General features: G+C 47.4%; 1 protein-coding gene across 4 annotated transcripts in view; it reads right to left on the reverse strand.

Annotated features, from left to right (window-relative positions):
• The window catches only part of LOC112452219, a 28,200-nt gene extending 21,507 nt beyond the window's left edge, over nucleotides 1-6,693 (reverse strand). The window contains exon 1 of one of the 4 annotated variants that reach the window (XM_025012335.1): nucleotides 6,658-6,693. The gene's annotated coding sequence lies outside the window, so the exon portion shown is untranslated. The other 3 variants (XM_025012332.1, XM_025012334.1, XM_025012333.1) reach the window with 3 other exon arrangements.
• Nucleotides 6,694-7,621: the final 928 nt, after the last annotated feature.

Genomic DNA, 7,621 nt, shown 5'->3' on the forward strand with positions numbered 1-7,621 from the left:
TTATTTCCAAAATTTTTCGTTTTTCAATATCTCTTAAAGTTTTTGACCAATGAAACTAATACTTTAGAATAATGTTTAGAACAACTAGAACAACCTGGAACAACCTTGAAAAGTTCGATTTTCGGAAAATGGGGTGCTAGGTCAGAAAATTGTATTTATTAATTTTCCGCAAACATTTTTATTTTAAAAATTTGATCTTCTGGAACAATTTAAAACAAGTCTAGAACAACCCGGAACAACTTTTAAAATTTCAAAATTTCAAAAATGGAGTGCTAACTTTACACAGGTCTACTCGAAGCTATACTTTCCGATGTAAGTCATTAATCGCAGCATTCGACGCGTAACGAAACGAAGCCTCATATGGCCTGAGGTACCGTAATGTCGATTAGGTAGTTACGGCACGCAGCGCGCCCGGGTCGATCCCCAGATTAAATCCCCGAAAGTGTCGCCACCGCCGTTGACGTCGCTTCGCATCGCGTCGTGCCGGAGATTCGAATTCCGATCACCTGGCTCAAACCTGTGGAATTTCGCGCGCCAAGGCGACGATTGGTCGATGTCTCATCGGGAAGACGCGTGACGGAAATCGACGAAAAAAAAAGGAAGAGGAAAGAAAGCAAGAAACCATACGATGCGACTCCGCGACTCGTGATGTCACGATGAAATGGCAAGACTCGCTAGGAGAAGTGATTTCGTGACAACGAAGATTTTCGCGCACCCCGAACGTATTTCAGATGTTAATCCAATGCGTTACTGCTTAAATGCAGAAGGAAACAATTTCTGCCGATAATTTTGAGTTTAAGAATCGTACTAATAAGCTAAACGACACCAGAGTTTTAAAGACGTCCCAGACAGCACGCATGTCCAAAATCGAAGCATAATGTTTTTAAAACATTAAAAACATGTTTTAAAAACATCTTTAAGACGTCTTACGATATGATATCTAAAAGACGTTTTAATGACATCTTTAATACGTTTTATGTCCCGATTTTGGACATGATGTTCTGTCCGGAGTCTCTTTCCAAAGAATGTCTAGAATGTTACAATAGCGTTCAAATGTTGACGCCAACTAGACTTTTAACGAAAGTTGTCAATTAAAAATTTCCTATCGCATTTGATGTGAATTATTTCCCCGTTACATCTTCAAATTATGACCTGTTCAGCTGTGTCTGATGGACCACCATGTACACTGTGGTACATATACGCCCTAATTACGGATAGATAATCATTTTCCGCGAGAGAGTGGCCAACTTCTAAAAACGCTTCTTGCGGCAATATCGAAGATAAGACGAAATAATTGATGTAATGATGCAACATTTACGTAACGAAATCGAACGGTCTTCGTGGCGACGATGGTGGGACCCTTGATTTACGAAAGAGCGTATTCTCCCTTATTCAGAGTGAGAATCCGAGACATTCCTAAACAGAACAGAACCCCCGAAATCTGACTCACGAGTGACGCTCTTCTATTCCCCTTCGACGACGATTTTGCAACGTTCTCCACACAGTAGGTGCCTCATGGCGTTTGTCCATTATCTCACCGCAAGGCACGGGATTGCGTCCGAGCTCGCCATCTGTTTCGCGCGTATGCACATACGTGGGCAAGTCTCCCTAGGGCGAAATCACAATGACGATTTCGTAATGAGCCCGATCTCGTGCGCCGATAATGAGGAAAAAGGGATCCCGGCGTGAATCTCGCGAGTCGTGAATTGCGCGGATCTCCGCTGCGCCGCGGAGGTGAAAGAAACGTCACACGGCCGACTCTGCCTTCGACGAACGAACGAACGAACGAACGAGCGAGCGAACGCCCGGCCGCCACCAGAATTTCCCTGAAACTGCTTTCACTTCTTCGAAGAATGCGAAGGCTGTTGTATACGACCAGCGGCAGCGTCTAGCACGGCCTGGCTGGAGTACAGCGCACACACCGGCGCGGATCCCCACCTTCCTCGAGATTGGCGGTGTGGCAGCCACACTGTGGCTCGAATCACTATCCGTTCGCCGTGGTGTGCGCTGTGAAGACACACGTACACATAAATGCACGGACCACTATGCACACATACAGACCACGTATGGACACCCGCACACCCGTGCGAGGCATACACGACCGTTCGCACGCTCTTTCTCTTCTTTTTGCCTCTCTCCACCTCTTTTCTTGACGGGTATTTCACCATGTCCCTCTCGTTTCTCCGCGATTTTCTTCACTCTTCAGCTTCTGTCGTCACGTGCTTCTCCGTCTTTGTTACGGACTGAGTATATCTTCTTTTGAGAAATCTCTCTCTCTCTCTCTCTCTCTCTCTCTCTCTCTCTCTCTCTCTCTCCTCGATTCTCTTCGTACTTCAGCTGCCGCCTTCGTATATCTCTTCATCTCTACTACACATTTCCACGGATTTGTGTTCTCTCTTTATCAATTTCGCTGTCTTTCCCTTTTACTTTTCGGTTTTCTTCGCTCGGCACTATCTTTGTATCTCCTTGTCTTTGTCAAAGTATCTCTTTTCTTCTCTGCTTTCGTACCTCTCTCGTTTCTTCAACTTTGAGAGAACGGCAGTCTGTCTCTGCTGTTTAATACCCAACTGTATCAAAATCCAGTTCTCTTAAATTGTTTCTTTCATATAGCTTCGCCATTATTCATATTCTCTCTGTAACTTTTCTTCGTCATCGCTAATTCACGTCTCCTGTCATTTCTTCCAATTATTCCTGTCCACATTTCTTCTTCCTCCTCTCCTTCTACCTTTTATCCGCCATTCTATCACGCACCACCCACTCCTCACTCTTCTTCGCGCACATTCGCTCACTCTCTTTCTCGCTCGCAGACCCCTTCTTCTCTCTTTTTCTCTATCTTTCTCTCCCACCTTATTTCGCCAAGTCCCAGTCAACTCGCCAAGTGACTTCGATGAGTGCAACAGCGAGATTTCGAAGCAGTGGAAGGAAACTGGTTATACTCGGCCGCGCGGCAGCAGCCAAATATTTTACGCACACCTTTTCGCGGGGACAACCCCGGCGGGTCCGGTGCGAAATACTCCTATAAGCGATTGCAATGCAACGAAAGTAAATCGCGGGGCTGCAATTAAACGAAAGCGAGAATTAAGCGAGGACGCGAGGATGCGTAAATCGCAATTACTACGATCCGTGCGGCGCGACGCAAACCCGCAACGATTATCCCTCTTTACGATATCGCCATAAATCTGCACGACTTACGACCGTAATATCGATAAGGCGCCGATATATCGCCATTTTAATTTGCGTGAGGCAATAAACTCGACGAAATTACCGACGAGGAGGATCGGCTCTTCTTCCTCGTGCGATGAAAAGTAGTATGTACAACGACCGACCGTCCGTGACTACTTTCTTGCGAGGCACCCTCGAGGAAAACCGATAAATCGCTCGCAGCGAGCTTCTTCATATTTATGCCTATTAATAGACAACGAGCGATGACATGAACCACCTCTAATATTTCACATTCATTCGACTACAGATTTTTTTTAATTCTCCGACTTTTTTCTCGATTATCACCAATTTCTATAAGACGAGATGTAGCCTTTCATAAAATCTAAACCAATTCAACCGTATTTAAAAAAATCCCGAACTAAAACTTTATAAAAACTGCCTCTATGGTGTTTTTTTGAAACAATGCGCCGCTTTCGAGATAAGGTAAAAAATTGAAATTAAAAACTGTAAATATAATCATATGTATCAATACTGGTCAATATCGATACTGGATAATAGTTCTTAATACCACAAGTATATGCACATACCAAATTTGAATAAAATATTTTTAAAACATTTTTCAAATTTTCGAAATTTTAAGATTTTTTTCACTTTAACACTCTGTATTTTGAAAACAAAGCAGTTTAGAGCATATCACGGTCTTACATGGGGCATATGTTTAGGATCTTTTCTTCCTAAAATAAGCCACGGAATATCCCCTTCATTTTTTTGTACCTACTTAGGGAACACCCTGTATATAGAGCGTATCTGAGTATTTCTATCAATATATTATTAAGAAAAGAAATTAAGGCTGTCTGCCTTAATAGAGGGCACCAGATTGATTATAGTGTTTTCGACCGGAAGTACGAGAGCTAAAATCCCGAGTGCAGAGAAAAGACGTGTCATTACCCAGATAGCACAAGTAATCGAATTTAATTCTATAAAAATTCGCGTGTTCGAATTCTTGTAGACTTCAGGATGTCTGTGCAAAAAGAACTTCATAAGAATTATAGCCAGATTTCGGTTCCTGCTTCTAGCCGATAACATCAATAAATCAACCTTCTAACGCGCATGATTTACGTCGAATCTGAATTCGATGGAGGCGAGCGGCCGTTCCGAATTGGCGTCGAACGCGTTATTTTCCTTGGCCTATATATAGTCAGCCGGAGCTGAGCGAGAAAAGAAATTGTGGGTACGATCCGCCGTGTGCCACGGACAGGATAAACGTCCAGCGGCCGCGGAATACGTCAAGCGTGAAACGCGTTTCCATCGCGTTTAGAACAGACGTATTTCTTGGCGTTCGGCCGCTCGTTTCGTAGAAAGCGAGGAATTTGCTTACCGCGGAAGCAAGCGAGCGCAGCTTGCGAGCTGCTTGCGGCTTTCACGATTATGCTTGCCGCTTGCGCGAAAGTCAATCTCGCAATCATCGACTCGCGCGGCGCAATCGCGAGTCTCGTGTCTCGAAACGTGGTATGACGCCGACAAGATTAATTTCCGACAATTCCCGATGAGTTTCCGACCTCGATTCGATTTCCGCGTGATGCGTCTTTCGGCGCGGGAACAAGATGACTTCGCGCCGACGATTCTCACGAACGAACGCAAGATATAATTATTGATATCGGTTGATATCCAAACTCGGCGTGAACTCAGCGAAATTATTATACCGGTTTTGTTCCCCTGCCGATACCTGTGGAACGCCCGCCGCGGAATTCCCCGGGGAGCGGATCCTTCACGTAGACGCGCCTTACCGAAACGTTAAAAACGCATTTCTCGACCTCATTAACCCCCCGTCTGTTTTTGGCGAGAAAGTTGGAGGTAGAGATTGGAGAATTAGTTGCGCATCAACTAATTGACTTTAATTACGTGTTTACGGACACGCATCCGTATGAGCTAAACAAGCTATCACATTTCGTCATCTGTAGAAAAGATGCGTTTCCAACGTCTATTGTTATTTGGGAGACGGGGGCTACTTTGATCGCGATTTCAAGCCAGGTTTCAAACTTCCCTCAGGAACGTTGCCTCGCGCAGAGCGGTTGCCAAAGTGGAAAAGCGGAGCATTATAGCGCGAGGGGGAGACATTGCGACATCGCGCTATCGGTCGCGGGCCACGAAACTCCACGCTCTCGTATGATACGACGCGATACGTGTGAGCGGCAGAATATCCGGTTCGCGTTCGCGAAAAGTCTGCACGGGATGTGACTTTCCCGAGCGTTCGACGCTCGTAACGAATTGCATGTTGCATGACGGGACCTCCCGCGCTCTCACAACAAAGCGACGTCCCGGCTGAACGTTCGGGCACGCGTAGAAAGAACCCAGATAGCACGCATGTCCAAAATTGGAACATAAGACGTCTTAAAGATGTATTAATAACGTCTTTAATAAGACATCTTATGTCCCGATTTTGGACATGGTGCTCTTTGGGAAGAAAAAAAGAAGAAATCCCTGTTGATGTTGGAAACCACCTTGGAAACCACCCACGACGAAGTCACGAAAAGGCTCGCGATTCGTTTACAGTTGACTTCGCGAATTGTATCGTCGTTCAGACGACGTAGCGTGCGAGCAGAACTCACTTTCACGTCGCTCCCTCGCCTGATCGTACTCCTCCCTCGTGCCTTCCAAGCCGAGAATGTATCGCACATAAGTAAATGTCGCGCTTGCTCAATTCAACGACTACGACGACGATGATGATGGCGAGGATGACGACGATGGCCATCTCGTTCACTCGGAACGACATTTTTATCACCGTGGATCAAGCATCGCATATATGTTTAAAACGCACGTGCTTTGTACATACACCCATATATGTATACTCCTATTTGTTATATATATGTATTTTAAATCTCGGGGAACCGTACATTCCGCTGCTCCACTCTTCGATCTCGCCGCAGGGTCCCTACGAGGACCTCTTTTCCCGCCGTGACCGTTGTCCATATGTCGCGCTATCCCGCGGGTTCCTCTACGTACCTCTCGAGTAAAAGCGCCTGGCGAGCACGTCGCCCCGCGTACGCCTCCGCCGTTCTCCACCGCCTACAATATGCTTCACAGATTGGTTCAAGATAGGCATTCGCGCTGCTCGTCGCCGCGCTCTCTCCTATCCATAATCGGCGAAAGTCGCGCTGGATCGCGACGCGATGACGCGTCTTATTGCGATTATTGGACGCCAATTATTCGCGAAGTCTGAAAGTCCAAAGTTCGTGCGAAAATCCCCGGCGGGCACTATCGTCGACGAAAAGGACGAGCGCAGAGAAGATCCTCGCGACGGCCACGGCTGCCGACTACTCTTATGGCTCGCGGTCGCGGTCGCGCGAGCGAGCGAGCAGACATATACTAAAAAGCAAGCGGAGGAAAACGCGCGGGGTGCCTTGTTAAATAAGGCGCGCGCCTTTATTCGGCCGTGCCCGCGCGCCCAAGAACCTCCTTCGATCGCGGTGTACTGCCGTTCACTGCTCCGCTCACCGCTGCTGGTGGACCGCAGCAGGCCTTGTGCCTCCTCAGCACTCTTGGGCACCGCCGCGAGTGAGAGTCACCCAGGACGTTCACCATGTTGGTGAACAGTCACTCGCGCATGCGCGCGCACCACCCCCTTGCTCGCTGTCTACCTTCACCGTCGATGACGTCAAAAATAGGACAAGGAGCTGGTGGCCTTTGCTACAAGGTGCGGCGCGAGGGGGGTAGGGGGTCGGAGGAGGGGGAAGAGGGCCACTGAACTGTCCCTCGATGTCTTCTGTCTCGACCTCGCCTCTCTATCTCTTTGCCTCCCTCTTCTTCCCGCCGCCCCCATCGTCGGCATAGGTGCTCTGGGCCCCGCGGCAGGGCCGGAGGTGGCTGGCGATTTACCGATGAGGGAGGAAAAGGGTACGCGTGGTCCGCGTGGATTGTAGGAAGGATCGTAGGGACGTAATAGAAATAGCCCAACACAATGCAAAAGACGTCTTATATTCTAATTTTGGACATTGTATTGTTTTGGAAGTGATCGGAGCAAACGAGTAGTGCGTAAACTTGCTTCATCCTTTTAAAAAAAATTTCGAGGAAGATATCCTTGAAATTATATTCGGATGAAACCTACTATTTTGCACGCGTAACATATCGGACGTAACATATGGGACTCGATATCTCACGAGGGGACGGAGGGGATCAACAATGACGCTAGTCCTCGTGAGAGCTCGCCACCAGTTTCTTACCCTCTCCCACCTTTCTCTTTTTCTCTCTCACGGGACCTCGCTCCTTGTCTTGTTGGCCTACCACCTCGTGTCACGTACGTGGATGCTTGCATGTGCACGTACGCGTCGTCCGTCCGCATTACAAATTTTTGGTACCGTGTGCCGCGTATGGTGCGCGCGTATCCGCGGCAGCGAGCAGTACCAAGAAGTTAAGGGCCACTTCGACCAAACTCCGATTAACTTAATCGTTGATTAGTCCA

The sequence above is a fragment of the Temnothorax curvispinosus genome, unplaced genomic scaffold (genome assembly GCF_003070985.1).
Source record: "Temnothorax curvispinosus isolate PA1 unplaced genomic scaffold, ASM307098v1 QBEX01003057.1, whole genome shotgun sequence".
Classification (NCBI taxonomy): domain Eukaryota; kingdom Metazoa; phylum Arthropoda; class Insecta; order Hymenoptera; family Formicidae; genus Temnothorax; species Temnothorax curvispinosus.